This window comes from Nelumbo lutea, chromosome 5 (assembly GCF_056320005.1).
Source record: "Nelumbo lutea isolate HS-2025 chromosome 5, American lotus-T2T, whole genome shotgun sequence".
In the NCBI taxonomy this organism is placed as follows: domain Eukaryota; kingdom Viridiplantae; phylum Streptophyta; class Magnoliopsida; order Proteales; family Nelumbonaceae; genus Nelumbo; species Nelumbo lutea.
Window position 1 is genome coordinate 74,907,141 of NC_142688.1, and position 15,227 is coordinate 74,922,367.

At 41.2% G+C, this 15,227-nt stretch overlaps 1 non-coding gene across 1 annotated transcript; it reads right to left on the reverse strand.

Annotated features, from left to right (window-relative positions):
* Positions 1 to 11,284: 11,284 nt before the first annotated feature.
* Positions 11,285 to 11,391, reverse strand: LOC148852942 (small nucleolar RNA R71). The gene has a single exon (XR_016100161.1). It is a non-coding gene; the product is annotated as a small nucleolar RNA R71 (small nucleolar RNA).
* Between the last annotated feature and the right edge of the window lie 3,836 nt (positions 11,392 to 15,227).

Genomic DNA, 15,227 nt, shown 5'->3' on the forward strand with positions numbered 1-15,227 from the left:
TGCTGGGTTCATGAAATTAAATTTTGATGGGAGTAGTAGGGGAACCTTGGACAATCAGGGATTGGGGTGTCTTTAGGGATGAGAATGGGGTCATTCTTGCCTTGTTCTCAGGCCCAATTGGAGTGGGTGACTCCCTTAGAGCTGAGATCTTTGCATTTATGGAAGGAGTCTAGAAAGCCAAGGAGATGAACATTAGAAAACTCTTAATTGAAGGGGATTTGGAGGTGCTGATAGGGTGGCTAAATGCAGACAAAAGTGGTTTATGGAGGTACAATAATCAGAGGAGGAAATTTAAGTGGCTGGTGCGGGAGATGGAAGTTAAAATGTGTTGGGTCAAAAGATCAGCCAATTCTCTAGCTGATGGTTTAGCTAAACAAGGAGCAGAAAGGGATTCAATGTTTTTGGCTAAGTTGTAATTTTTTGGCTCTACCTATTCTTTTGTTTTCTTGATTGTACTTGAAAGATAAGTGTGTTTTTCTTCCTTATGTGATCTCTTTGGTGAATTAATGAAATTGTTATTGATCAAAAAAAAAAAAAAACATTACATAAATATAAGGATTGACAAGTGTGCCCTTGCTTAGGTGACATAATAAGCCCAGTCCCATTAAACGTAGTAATAAGAAACAAATACATAATAGAAATATAATGGGCCCAAGCCCATTTTGTTAAGTCCACAACACTCCCTCTCAACTCCCTTGGGGGTGCCGAGTTGTGGAACTGAGGCCGTTGCAATGCTTGACTGTGGTTTGCCAATCTTCGAAGCTAAGGGCCTCGCCAGTGCAGAGCAATTATGATGCTCGGTTGTGGTCTATCGAGCTTCAAAGTTGGGGGCTTTGCAGGTGCCAACCTATTTTGAGGTTCAGTTGTGGTTTGTCAAGTTTCAAAGTTGAGGGTATGCTCTTTGATTGAGGAACTTGTACTTGAAATTTCAAGATCCGAGCATCACTCCCCCAATTATGAAGTAGAAGAATGGAATGCTTGGATGGGACAGAGCGAGGCCTCCTTTGCTGTTGGGCGTCCCATGGAAATCAGGGGAATTGGTTGACCCAGTGGGCCTGGGTGAACCTCAAGCACCTGCATTGGTGGTTGGACCAGAGCAATTAATGCCCTACCTGTTGCTTTTCATGGTGTTCGCATCGATTTCTAAGGCTTTGTGCATGCGTAACAGTCGCGTCGATTGGTCTTCCTGGGCATTGTCAGGGCGGCGCTTGATCTCAACCGTAGATCTGGCATTGGTTCATGTTCCTGTAGGCTATAAGAAGGGCTGGAGGGGTGTTGTCAATGTTGATTGGCACTTTATTTTTATTTTATTCCTCGGCTTTAAGCTCAGTAAGATGTCTTCCTTATCTTCCCATTCTTCTTCTGGTTCTAGTGGGTCCGATTATGAGTCTAAGGTTGAGGAGGCCGAGGTTGGTACCTCTAGTGTAGAAGTTGAGCTTCCATTGCGGGCTGGTCGCTGGTTTGGGACAACACCCTATGTGTTGGACCTCGAGGATATGGCTCAGATTTGAGCTATGTATGAAATCCCCTGAGGACTTTCGAATGAGGTGCCCGCAGTAGGGTGAGATGGCCACCGGTGCTCGGCCTGATGAACTTTGTCTATACGAGAACAATTTGGAAGTCAGGCTGAGGTTCCCTCTGAACAAAGGGGTTGCTGAGGTTCCCTCTGAACAAAGGGGTTGCCGAGGTACTTGCATTGTTCTGAGTACTATCAGTGCAGTTGATGCTGAACTCCTTTAGATTTTTGCTCGGCCTTCTGTCCTACTGCACCGTCTGTGATATCGAGTTGACCTTGGGTATGGTGAGCTTCCTTCTTCAGCTCAAACCTCACCAGCAGGGCTATTACTATTTCTTGACTAGGAAGAACGTCAAAGTGTTGGTCAGGGCTCCTCCTCTGTGAAGCACTGGAAGGAGACTTTCTTATTTGTCCACTGTTATAGGGGCCTCCCCTTCACGACCATGCTACAAGAGCCAAGAATGAGAGTGCCCCAACCTCAATGGTCGGCGCTTACTTGAGAGGAAGGGTCGGCTCTGATCATGATCCACGAGATAAATGTAATTGTGTATACATGCTCAGAGATGCTGATGCTCGACGAACTGATACGTAGGGCGGCTGGTCTGTCCATTTTGTTGCTTTATCTTCTTGTACTTTCTTTGCTTCTTTGTTCTTGTACTTACTGTTGTGCTTCTGTGATACAGGTGTAGAAATGGCGAATGAAGAGGAGATCGTACCCCAGACGAAGGAGAATCGCTAGAGGCAGAATCGAGTTGGCATGGTACCGTAGGTCTGAGCTATGGTAGTTCCTCCCCCGAGTCTTTCGAGAGGGCACCTTGCTAGCAAAAGAGAGCTCAGCGGTGGGGAAACGGAGACGTGGTGGTCATGGAACTCGGGGAAGCTCGTCAGACGTCTTTCCCTATGCAGGTCGAGGTGGGGAGTAGTAGCTTGAACATCCATGTGCCGCGCTAGATAGTTCAAAGTCGGGACGGGCCAGATGCTCTTGGAGTTCCCGAACAGCTGCTCTGCAGAATGGTGATGACCTACATCATTGATGAGGCCGAGAGTATTGGGAGTAGCGCATTAGAGTGCTCACTCATTCGAGCTGCGGCTCAGGTAAGCTCATACTTAAGTTCCTTCATTGTTTTAAGTGTGTCTCCTTGTGCTAACATTGCTTCTGGTGTCCGCAGAACGCATGCTCGACCATTGCTATGGTTGATTGCCTTCGTGAGTTGCGGCGGTGGTACGAGAAGGAGCATTCTGTGTACTTGCAGCTGAAGGCAGAATTGGCTGAGCTTTAAGTGGCTTGGGAGCGATCTACTACATTGGAGAAGGAGGTGGCCAAGTTGAAGGCTCGACTGGACGAGCAAGTAGAGTTGGTCCATGGCTTGAAGCATGAGATCACCGAACTCAAGGAAGAGAGGGAATGACTAAAGCAAGAGGCCGCCGAGGAGGCAGTGATGCAGTATAAGAACTCAATGGAAGTTCAACAGGACATGGATGAGTATGCTTCAGCTTCCTAAGAAGCAGGCTTTAATGTTTTCCAAGAGAGAGTGTTGTGCCTCTGTCCCGAGCTAGCCTATGATGATAAAACGCCTTGACCTTAGATGAGCTTGTTGGTGAGGAAGGTGGAGGCGGCAACGCTGATGAAGATGAGGATGACGAGGCCATCAACTTCCCTTCTGTGGATTGAACTATCAAGGGTTCCTTCTTTTTCTTTTTGTTCCTCTTGTAATGGCTCGGTATGCCGAGCTTTCGCCTAATGTATTGGTTGCTCTAAATTAATGAATTTTTCTTGTTCCAAACTTGTGTGAAACTTATATTTTCTTTTTGGTTTTCTTGGCCTTGCCTTGGCTGAGGTTTGGTTTGGCTGAGATCTTTAGCCCCCGATTAGTGAAGCGGGAGTGCATTCTGAGCTCTCATCTTTGGGATGCTTAGATTTTAGTCTCGGGAGCCTTTGGGGCCCTTCGAGGGCTAGCCGTTCCTCGACAAGCTCTGGCCGACTTATACGGTAGGCATGTTTTGGTTGACCGCCCTTAGGCCTTGAGGGGTGGGGGCGTTCTTTTCCACTTTAGGCTCAGGCCCTTCGAAGGTCAGCTAAGTTAGGTAGCTTGGCGATACGCTACCGAGCTTTGCATTGTGGGCTCAGGCCATTCGGAGGTCAGCTAAGTCAGGTAGGTCAGTAATACGCTACTGAGCTGTGCGTTGTGGGATCAATCCTGTCGGAGGTCAGCTGAGTCGAGTCGATCGGTAATACGCTGCCGAGCTATGCATTGTGGTCTCGGGCTGTTCGGGGGTCAGCCGAGTCAATGGGTTATACCGATCTACACATGTGTGGCCGTGTAGCTCGGTCATGTAGCGTGGTCGTGTAGCACGGTCGTGTAGTGGCATGTGTGTTTTGTGTGGTGTGTGCGCATGTGGTGTGTCAGGTGCTCAACGTTTTGCTTGAATAAGGTGCCCTTTATTAATACTGAGTTATTGGTAGTACATCCGAAGCTTTCCTGTGTTCCAACTCCTCAATATTGGTCGGCCATCCAAGTCTTCGAGCCTGTTGGTGCTTGAACTAGGAACCTTGGTGGCTCTATACGGCCCTTCCCAGTTTGGTCCAAGCTTTCTTTCTCCAAGCATGGGCACTATGACTTTGTAGAGAATGAGGTTGTTAGGCAATGTATGCCCTTAGCTCCAATCAAATTGATGTACTTAATGACATTTATTGTAAATGAATAAAAGTTCATAATTGATTCCTGTGTTTTGGTATGTTTCTATGTAATACCCTTAAACTGGACACTTATAAGACTCGTGTTAGTTTAGAATCTTCACAATCATTGGATAGATTTGGGGAGATTTATCTTGCCAAGACTGACACTGATGTGCTGCCAAGTTGGTTGGGGTGGTTTGTCTCAATTTCCAGGGTGAGACATGAGGTACATGCAGTGTGGGTTTTCTTGAAACCTAAAACCGGGCCAAAATTCCAGTATTGCCCTGGACCTTGGAGATAGATGGGCAAAACTGGAATATTACATTTGACCCTAAGAATTGATTATGGTACTACACTAGGTGTCGGATTAGGCAGTCTTTGATATTCCAACTAGTAAGATCCTTAGAGGGGGTCAAAACCTGGGTATGTTTGCACAGCCCGAGAACTCATCTGAGTGGGTGATCATAGTGACAGAATTGGCCCCTTTATTGGATAAAGTGAATGATTGGGGATGCACTCTCTTTGATGGAAACCTAAATTGTTGGTAGTTGATTTCAATCATTGAAATTTGTTTTTGCAAAATATATTTATATAAAAATATACATATATATATATATATATATATATATATATATATATATATATATTATGGTTTCAAAATGTTTGGAAAAGGTTTTAATTCCCAGAATCTATAAGAGTAGAGAGTGCAACATTGTTCCTTGCAGGCAGGGGAGATGTCATCTCTTGTCGGGTAGTGTTTGCTCCTTATGGGTTGAGAGGTTAAGTGTAAGACCATTGAGGGTAATATTTGATGGACTAATTTTGCATCTGCCCATAGTCCTTGGGTTTTCATAAGGTGGCTGGACCCAAGGACCGTTTAGTGTAAATGTTGGGCTCATTACGAGCCCATCGTGATGGACTCAGGGGTTCACTATCTCTTACAGTGATTTCGACTAGTCTTTGTAACAAAGGCTGGGCCAAACCTATTTGGCTGATGTGTAGATCAATATTTGGGTCCCATGCCATATGAATAGAGCCAACTGGGCAGTAGGTTAAGAGGTTAAGTGAGCACATAAACTTAATGGGCCTAAAGCCCAATTCGAACTGGACTTAAGTTAGTTAATTAAAAGGAGGCAAGATAGGATTTATAATCTGACTAGGATTAGCTGAAGGATAAGATAAGTCTAATCTATTCAAGAATCTAGATCCAAATATCAAATTTGGATTAAGGAACTCTCTCCTAATTAGATTAGGAGGTTGATCCTGAGAAGGCTAAAAATAAAGGGGGTGAATTCCTTAGTGATACATAAGACAACCCAACAATCTGTAGAGTTCTTCGCTATTTTTACAGCCCCTACCTAATTCGATCTCCACTTGTGGGAGTGAACAAGAATTGTTTTTGATATTTCTTCTTGGTGGAAGAAGCAATCTGAAGTCGCGCTCACCAGCCCTCTACTCCATTCTTGTTGAAGAATTCGGTTTTTGTTGAAGAGCCATCCTACTGATCCTGCTTCACTACATGCTATGGCATTTTTAGTGGAAGCGGGTTTTGGTTTTCTCCTTGGGTGTGAACACCTTTATTGGGAGTTACTGCTACTTTGTATCAAGTATATTTGCCTCCTCCTTTTTGGTTTCAGATCTGGTTCGTTTTGGTTCTAGATTGATCATTGAAAATGTAGTTTTCTAAAATAGGGAATGTGATTCCCAAATTTGAGAGAGAGAAATTTTTGAAATTTCACCCAACCTTCCTTTAGGGTTTAGCCATCCATATGATGGATCTCTATCCCTTTAGTGGTATCAGAGCCAGGTTCAAATCTTGAACCAAATAAAACTAGATCTGGATTTAGAACTGTTCCTAGTTTAGTGATATTAGAGCCAGGTTCTCATCCCTTTAGCTTTTTTTCTGGGAAATCGGTTCCCAGTTTTGGGCGATTGATCTGAAATTAAATATTTTATTTTCTCTAATATATTTATAACTATTCTATTTATATATCTTGAAATTTGGGTTGTCCGTATGGTGGATATTGAATTCTTTTATTGGCACAAGAAATTTGCGCACTTGCTGATTTATTCTATTCATTCTTGGTCTATAAATAATTTTTTTTTATTTTTTATACAGGATGTTTTGGATTTGATTCTGATGTAATATTAATAGAAAGAATTCAGTTTTCTCTATTTTATTTCATGGAAGATGAAGCCGGTTCATGTGTAGGAGAAGACTTGCGCAGATAAGAAATCTGCGATTTGCGAATTGCAGTAATGGAAACTAAAATCTGCAAAATAATTTCTTGTTTTGTAGGGTTGCAGCCTTACGAACTACCCCCTCTTGTGTTTGCTTGATAATTCTTGAATGCCATTTATCAGTTATTTAATTTCAGATCATCTTCTTGAATTAAAAATCAAGCCCTAGACTCATTCAAACTAGATTAGACTAAACTGGTTGGACCGAATCTGTGGTTCAATGGGGGATGTTCTCAGCCTTAAAATTTCCTTCATGGGCCAAGGGATTGATGATTAATTGCAATGTCCAATTCATCCCACATCTGTAAAACCCGATTTTAATCTGTTAAAACTGCTTTATCCCAATTCAGGATAAATTCTATATGGGTCGAATTGCTCTTTGCAGTTCAACCCATATACTTAGATAATATTAATTGGTAATATTATGGAGTTAAATGGGATTTATTTATGGGTTTTATAGTTATTTAGTTGATTGGATCAATTATGGATTTCGTGCATGTGATGTATGGATGTGTGAGGTGCTACGTCAATGGGCCATAAGCACTTGGCCCATGCTGATTCGATAATGGCTCTTTAACACCCCATGGCTGATTGCATATCATTGACATGGTGTCCTTAAGATCATTGGATGATCTCCCTGCATGATGGGCCCCACATCAACTTCCTCCCCAAGAGGAACCGTGTGGAACCCTAACTGTTTAGGGCCCATCTAAATCTGGCTTTATGAAAGTCAGTGGGAGCCACTTTGGTTTGACCTAAATAAAAGTAGGGCATAATTATTTATTCCCTCTTAAAAAATATAGGTGCATGTGATAGGGAGATTCATATGATGAACTCTCTAAAGGGAGATGCACCATAAAATTGGGCTATCCATTTGTCGTTGGATGTGTTGGATTGTTTCATAAGATGATAGGGCGTCAGAGACCGATGTGGGAGGGGCCTATCCTAAAATGGAAGACTCTTTCACGGTACCTTGGCGTTCACGAATATGATGGGTAAGCTTCTACTGGACAGAAAGGTTTAACCTAAAATGGTAATGAACCTTGTCTGATAGAGGCCAAAGGGAAAGTGATGAACCTACAATTTATCTATATTTTATGAGGTTTTTGCATGGATTTTTATGCCGGTTTTATTAAAATTTGCCTTAATTTAGTTTGATTGCAAGAAAGATTTCAGGGGGAGCCAAATCAACAAAAAGAAGGCAAAAGCAAGAAAAGAAAGCCCAAAATTTATCAAGTTCAACCCGGCCCAGCCATGAGAGCAAGGGAGTTTTCATTCGGCCCAAGAAGTGCAAGCTAACTCTTTGGAAAACCCAAGGGAAGAAGCCTAGCAAGAAGGAAAATTCGGCCCAGCCCATTTTTAGCCCAAATAACAGCCTAGAGTGTAGCCCACATGAGCTCAAAAGCAAGCTAAGTTGTAGCCCAAATAGCATCCCAAAGGGAGCTAGGGGCGGCAACTCCTAGAAGTTTCTTGAAGAGAAGGAGGGAGCACTCTAGAAGGTTCATGAGGGGTGTAATACACCCCATTCTAGAGGCTTCAAGAAGGGGCAAGAGCCCCCTTGAAAAACTATATAAGGAGGCCTCTAGGAGGGGAGAGGGTGTTCAATTGCTTGAGAGGAAGGCTCTCCCACTCTTAGAGGTTCGGCCACCTTGAGAGAAGAGAAGAGAAGAAGGCTAGGCGCAAGGAAGAAGAAGAAGAAGGGCTGAAGGAAGTTCAAGACAAGCAAGCTAGAAGAAGAAGGTGAGTTCGAATTGAGGGTTTGTGATTCAAAGACCTTTTGTATTAAATCATTTGTATTTTCATTCTCTTTTGATTTGAATTCAGTTTCTTTGTTATTTTTTCTTTCTTCTTTCTCCTTGTTTCCATTCTTCCTTGATGTATTTCAGCTTGTAAAATTTCAGTTCAGCAATCTAATTCTTTTTGATTCATTCAAATGGTCATGAATTATACTTGAAGTTTCTTGAATAAGTGTGTTATTGTAGAGTAATTCGGCCAACTAACCTTCAAAACTCAGATCTGAATTCTCAGATCTGAGATTGCAAGATCTGAATTGCTTGAAAGAGAATTCAGATCTGCAATTTTCAGATTGGGCGAATTAATCTACAGCTTGGAATTCCTAGAGTGCTTGAGAGAGACTCTAGGAATTCAGATCTACTATTCAAGAACTGAATTGAGTGCAAGGTTAGAGATAACTTGCACAATTCAGTTGGTGATCAGTTCAGATTTGAATTGATGCCTTAGAAGTGTTTGAAGAAATGCATGCATGGGGATTAGATTCTTGCTAGAGATAGAAGAACCGTCACTCATGCATAGGATGAACATGCGCTTGAGAGAGGCTGTTCATGACCTTGGGGTTTCACCAAACCAAGGCTCAATCATGATTTATTCGAATGATCCAAATTGGTAGATTGCTGAGTTCTGAGATTGACATTTACTGCTTACTCTTCTAACCTGAATTGAAGGCAATTGGGCCAATTATTTAGATAGATTTTAATTTAGGATTTTTTAGCTTTCATTAAAGTTTTGATTTATTTGTTGATCAGATAAGGAGTGCTCAATTTAGTATTGGTAATTGTTTCCTAAATTCTCATGGGAACGATACTTCACTCACTACTTTATTACTTGAACGGCTAGTGCACTTGCTAGTGTCACAATGAGCCACACATCATGTTTTTGGCGCCGTTGCCGCGGATTTATAGAAGCAATATTAGGAAACATTGAGCATTCTTAATCTGATCTCATTCAGCATTGCATTCATAGTTGGGTTAATTTGCTAACTTTTTCATTTCAGCTTGGACTGCAACTGTTGTACTACTGTAGTTATGTCTCTTCTTTCTTAAGTAGATTACTTTCTTTTTCTGGTTTCAGTTTCATTTTAATAAAGGCATATTTGATTTCTATTCAATCTTGGTGTTGTTCCCTTCAAAAAGAAAAAAAAAGAAAAAAAAATTCACAAAAACATGAGTGTTGCAGATCTGAGTTGCATTCGGCACTCAGATCAGCAGATTTCAGATCTGCAGCATTCAGCCGAAAAGAGTTGCTTGTGTTTCAGACTTTATTATTATTATTATTTTTTTTCTTTCATTACAAAATATATATATATATATATATATATATATATATATATATATATATATATATATATAAAATGAAAAAAAAGGGGAGATCTTTTGAACAACAAGAGGAGCAATTGAGAATTCGGATCAGAATTCAGATTTGAGTTCACCACCCCAATTCACCCTAGGGCACTTCTGCTATTCCCCCAAAACAATTTGGTAGCAATAACTGAAGGTAAGGCAATTGAGAATTCAGATCCAAACTCAGACTTGAGTTCAGATCTGAATTCTGCTATTGCAGAACTGCTTAGTTCAGATCTGAGTTCAGATGAACTCAGACCTGAACTGATACAAGTTTAAGGTGAATTGGGTGCCATCATCACCCCAACTCACCCTATGATAAATCCGACATACCCCAAAGGTAATTGGATAGCAAAGAATGAAAAAGAAAATTCAGATCTGAACTGATACAGATCTGAACTATAGTTGAAGACTGAATTGATACAGAGCACATTTTGGATTTTTGGGTGACTTGAACATTTGCTTTATCCACTTGTAACTGAGCTACATTAGCTAAGGAGGTGTATGTTTGGATTGAATAATTGTTATGCCTCAGATATTTAAGAAAAATTAGCACTTTCCAAGTATTTCTATTAGCATTCAGATCTGTAGCAGGGCTGCTATAGTGCAACAGTTAGCAGACCTGATTTCAGATTTCTACAAAAGTTGTATGTACCGAATAGCTTGCAATACCAAACATTGCAGACCCAATTTTCTGGTCTTAGCAAGTGTTTGATATGCATCAGCTATACAGGTTTGAGCTTCAATTGTAGAGTTTGAAATCTTTAACCCAAGCCTAACTCAGGACTGGTTTTAGTTTATTTCAGATCCTTTTAAATTATTTTTCAGATCAAATCTGATTTCAGCCCTAAAGCATTACAGATTTGATTCCAACCTTAATGGATGTATATTGTAGTGTATACCAATGAGTGTGTATGAGATATACAGCTCAGATCTGAATTATTATTTGTTAATTTCTCTAGACTAACAATACTAAAGACTTGTAGATCTGAACTCAACTAAATTGGGTCTGAATTCAGATGTTGCAATCGATGGATGTAGATAAAGGAACCTTGAATAAGATGATTGGTTTAAATATGCTTTTAGTATAATCGGATTCATTTATTCATGATAGGATGTAGGTTTTTGTATTCCAATAATTCACTTTACATTTTCAGTGTGATAGGATTAGTTATTTATTTTCTTTTGTGAATATTGGCATTTTTATTGCTTTGACTTTAATAGTTTATGACAAGCAGACCTGAACTGGAAGAGATCCTTTACGACCCGGAGATTGAACGGACTCTCCGTGTCCGTTTGAGAGCTGCTAGGCAAGTCAGACAAGAAGCACAAGAAATGGCTGAACAAAGAACTATGATGGATTATGCCAAGCCCACCCTCACCGGGACTGTCTCCAGCATTATCAGGCCAACTATTGCTGCCAATAACTTTGAAATTAAACCGGCCATAATCCAAATGATACAAAACACGGTTCAGTTTTGTGGTATGGCCCATGAGGATCCGAATGCCCATATTGCTAACTTCTTGGAAATCTGTGACACCTTCAAACACAATGGGGTAAGTGATGATGCCATCCGGCTGAGGTTATTCCCATTTTCTTTGAAGGATAAAGCCAAAGCTTGGTTGAACTCATTACCGGCAGGATCTATAGCCACATGGGATGAAATGGCCAGCCGTTTTCTCTCTAAATATTTTCCCCCTTCTAAAACTGCTAAAATGAGGAATGACATCACTACTTTTTTCCAGCAAGAGGGGGAATCTTTATATGAGTCATGGGAACGTTACAAGGAGCTGTTAAGGAGAGTTCCTCACCATGGCCTCCCCATTTGGCTGCAAGTGCAGACTTTCTATAATGGTCTTACTGACTCAAATAAGACCATATTAGATGCTGCAGCCGGAGGATCCATAAATAATAAAACTCCTGAGGTTGCCCATGCACTTATTGAGGAAATGGCAGCCAACAACTATCAATGGCATTCGGAAAGAACTCAAACTAGGAAGCAGCAAGGCTTGCATAATGTTGACACTTATACAGCACTAGCTGCACAAATAGGAGCACTCGGTAAGAAAATAGATGAAATGCAGATAGCTGCCATGCATGTGCAGCCTCTTAATTGTGAATTGTGTGGGGGAGGCCACATCAGTACAGACTGCCAAGTTGGCAATCAGTTCAGACCATCTACTGAACAAGTTGACTATGTCAGCAATTCGTCAAGACAGCAGGGTTATCAGAGTCACCATACTTTTCATCCAGGATGGAGGGGACATTCAAACCAGTCCTGGCCAAATCAGCATATTTCCAAGCCGTTCCACCAGACTTATCATCAGCCTGAACCAAAATCCAATTTGGAGGAACTGATGACAAAATTTATAGCAGGTGCAGAAACTAGGTTCCAGAACCAGGAAGCCTCAATCAAAAACCTGGAAAACCAAGTGGGGCAATTGGCACAATTAATCTCTTCCAGACTGTCGGGAACTCTTCCAAGCAACACTGAAGTGAATCCACGAGAGCAGGTGCAAGCCATTACCTTAAGAAGTGGAAAAGAGTTGCCTGAGGTAGAAAAGAAGAATTGGGCTAAACCCAAGGCAGAAACAAGCCTTGGGACCAGACAACAGAAGACGGAACAATCAGAAGCACAACAAGGGATGCACCAACAACCACAAGTTCCATTCCCTAACAGGCTGAAGCAACAAAAATTGGAGAAGGAATTTGGTAAGTTTCTTGAAATATTTAAAAGTTTACATATTAATATTCCTTTTGCTGATGCTTTAGCCCAGATGCCACATTATGCAAGGTTTTTGAAGGAATTATTGGCAAACAAAAGGAAACTGGGAGATGTGGCTACAGTTGCATTAAATGAGGAATGTTCTGCTATCCTTCTGAACAAGCTGCCTCAGAAACTCAAAAGATCCAGGGAGTTTCACTATTCCTTGTACCATTGGCAGTTTAAAAATTGAAAAAGCTTTTTGTGACCTGGGAGCTAGCATCAATTTAATGCCATATTCTATCTTCAAGAAATTGGGGTTGAATGAACCCCAACCCACTAGAGTGGCATTACAATTGGCTGATAGATCCATTAGACATCCTAGGGGGATCATAGAAGATGTGTTAGTTAAAGTTGACAAATTCATTTTTCCAGTTGGTTTCATTGTGTTAGACATGCAAGAAGTTGTGGAGGTTCCACTTATCCTAGGGAGACCTTTCCTGGCTACCGGGAAAGCAATGATTGATGTCCAACAAGGACAACTCAGCCTTAGGATACAAGATGAGGAGATAATTTTTAAAATGTCTAATGCTATGAAACATGCACCCTCTAGTGATGATTCTTGTTTTATGATTGATGCCATTGAATTGACAATTGATGAATGCTTCTAGGTAAGTAGAATAACTGATCCTCTTGAACTCTGCCTCCAGCAGGGAGAACTTGAAGAAGGAGAAAATGAAAAAATAAACCTCATGATAGCATACCTGAACGATAAGCCTCAATTCAAGGGAAAGGGGTTTCTTAAATTAGAGAACTTAGGCAAATTGTTTAGACCATCAGGTAAGCCATCACCCCAAGAACCCCCCACCCTTGAACTGAAGCAATTACCATCCCATTTAGAGTATACTTTCCTTGAGGAACCATCAGATCTCCCCGTGATAATTTCCGCAGCGTTGAATCCCTTACAAGGAGAAAAATTATTAAGAGTGCTGCGGGAACACAAAAATGCTATAGCTTGGAAGGTAGAAGATATCAAAGGCATTAATCCATCAATCTGCACTCACAGAATTTTGATGGAAGAGGACAGCAAGCCTTCCGTTCAGCCCCAAAGGTGCCTGAACCCCAACATGAAAGAAGTGGTAAAGGCTGAAATAATTAAGTTGTTAGATGCTGGGATCATTTATCCTATTTCTGATAGTTCTTGGGTAAGCCCTGTGCAAGTTGTGCCAAAAAAAGGGGGTACGACTGTTGTTCCAAATGAGAAAAATGAACTCATCCCTACTAGAACCGTTATCGGATGGTGTGTGTGTATTGACTATAGAAAATTAAATGAAGCCACCCGGAAGGACCATTTCCCTCTCCCATTTATGGATCAAATGTTGGAGAGGCTAGCCGGGCATGAATATTATTGTTTCGTGGATGGATATTCAGGATATAACCAGATACCAATTGCACCAGAAGATCAAGAAAAGACCACTTTTACTTGCCCATATGGAACCTTTGCATACGGAAGGATGCCCTTTAGGTTATGCAATGCCCCAGCAACCTTTCAGCGGTGTATGATGTCTATATTTTCTGATATGGTTGAAAAATTTATTGAGATCTTCATGGATGATTTTTCAGTTTTTGGCTCTTCGTTTGATGCATGTTTGAATAATCTGGAACAGGTGCTTACTAGATGTAAAGAAACACATCTTGTGTTGAATTGGGAGAAATGTCATTTTATGGTGCAAGAAGGCATAGTGCTTGGACACAAGATCTCTCAAAGAGGTATAGAAGTCGACAAGGCCAAGGTGGAGGCAATTGAAAAATTGCCAACCCCAACATCTGTTCGTTTTTTGAGAAGTTTCTTAGGACATGTCGGATTCTATAGAAGGTTTATTAAAGATTTCTCAAAAATTTCCAAGCCATTATCTACCTTGCTTCAGAAAGAAGTGCCTTTTGAATTCTCAACTGAATGCCTTCATGCTTTTAACATCTTGAAAGACAAATTGATCCTTGCACCTATCATGGTAGCACCAGATTGGACCCTCCCATTTGAATTAATGTGTGATGCAAGTGATTTTGCTATAGGAGCTGTTTTAGGACAAAGAATGAACAAACATTTTCAGCCAATTTACTATGCTAGCAGAACCTTGACTGGACCCCAACTCAATTACACCACCACAGAAAAGGAGCTGCTAGCAGTAATATTTGCACTTGATAAGTTTCGTTCATATCTGATATTATCCAAGGTTGTTGTCCACACAGATCACTCGGCATTAAGGCACTTGCTTACCAAGCAAAACTCAAAACCAAGACTGATCAGGTGGATCCTTTTATTGCAAGAGTTTGACATTGAGATTAGAGACCTGAAGGGTGCTGCAAACCTGGCTGCTGACCATCTCTCCCGGTTGGACACGGTAAGCTCAAAAGAGGAGATAACCAACAACATTCGAGAAGAATTTCCGGATGAGCAGTTGTACTCAATACAGAAATACTCATATCCTTGGTATGCTGATTTTGCTAATTATCTAGCTGCACAAGTCCTTCCTCCTAACCTTTCATATCAACAGAAAAAGAAATTCCTTTCTGATGTAAAATACTATCTGTGGGAGGAACCCTTTTTGTATAAATTGTGTGCAAATCAGATCATAAGGAGATGTGTCCCCGAGGAGGAGATGGAGTCGGTACTCCAATTTTTCCATGATAAAGAAGCAAGAGGTCATTTTGGAGCTAGTCGCACTGCAGCCAAGGTTTTGCAATCAGGTTTTTATTGGCCCACACTTTTCAAAGATGCCCATCGGTATGTGTCCACATGTGACAAATGCCAAAGATCGGGAAACATTTCCCGACGGAATGAAATGCCCCTTTCCAATATTTTAATCTGTGAAATCTTTGATGTTTGGGGTATAGATTTCATGGGACCTTTCCCAAATTCTTTTGGGAATAAGTACATCCTCGTTGCAGTT